Genomic DNA, 663 nt, shown 5'->3' with positions numbered 1-663 from the left:
GCACTTTGGGAAGCCGAGGCGGGCGGATCACAAGGTCAGGAGATAGAGACCATCCTGGCTAACATGGTGAAACCCCGTCTCCAAAACATGCCACGATGCCTGGCTAATTTTGTATTTTTAGTAAAGACAGGGATTCGTCATTTTAGCCAGGCTGGTCTCCGACTCCCGACCTCTGGTAATTTGCCTGCCTCGGCCTCCCAAAGTGCTGGGATTACAGGTGTGACCTACTTTGCACAGCCTGAACCTGCTTTTATTATTATTATTATTATTTTATTTAAAAAAATACATGGAACGCTTCATGAATTTGCGTGTCATCCTTGCGCAGGGGCCATGCTAATCTTCTCTGCATCGTGCCAATTTTAGTATATGTGCTGCGGAAGCGAGCACTGAACCTGCTTTTTAATCACCATCCACAACAGGAGCATCACAGCCATTTCGCTCTAGGCCATCACTCATGATGTCCTTGTCACGCATTCTTCTTGGTTCTCTAGCTCCTCTGTATCATCTGAGGTCAGCTCTTCTGGTGAGGAACCCTGAATCTGTGTTCCAAAGCACTCCATTTTCCCTATCAGATACAACACTGTGTGCTCCAGTTCTCTACCTCCATCTCTCTCACTTGTCTGTGAGCTTCTTTAGAACAGGGCTTGAATCTTGTTCACAGGT

The 663-nt window shown here is 46.8% G+C and overlaps 1 non-coding gene across 1 annotated transcript; it reads right to left on the bottom strand.

Annotated features, from left to right (window-relative positions):
• Positions 1 to 280: 280 nt before the first annotated feature.
• On the bottom strand, positions 281 to 387 carry LOC119468412. Its single transcript, XR_005197087.1, has one exon. It is a non-coding gene; the product is annotated as a U6 spliceosomal RNA (small nuclear RNA).
• Between the last annotated feature and the right edge of the window lie 276 nt (positions 388 to 663).

The sequence above is a fragment of the Cebus imitator genome, unplaced genomic scaffold, assembly GCF_001604975.1.
Source record: "Cebus imitator isolate Cc_AM_T3 unplaced genomic scaffold, Cebus_imitator-1.0 Scaffold425, whole genome shotgun sequence".
Classification (NCBI taxonomy): domain Eukaryota; kingdom Metazoa; phylum Chordata; class Mammalia; order Primates; family Cebidae; genus Cebus; species Cebus imitator.
This window is presented reverse-complemented; position numbering and strand designations above follow the sequence as displayed.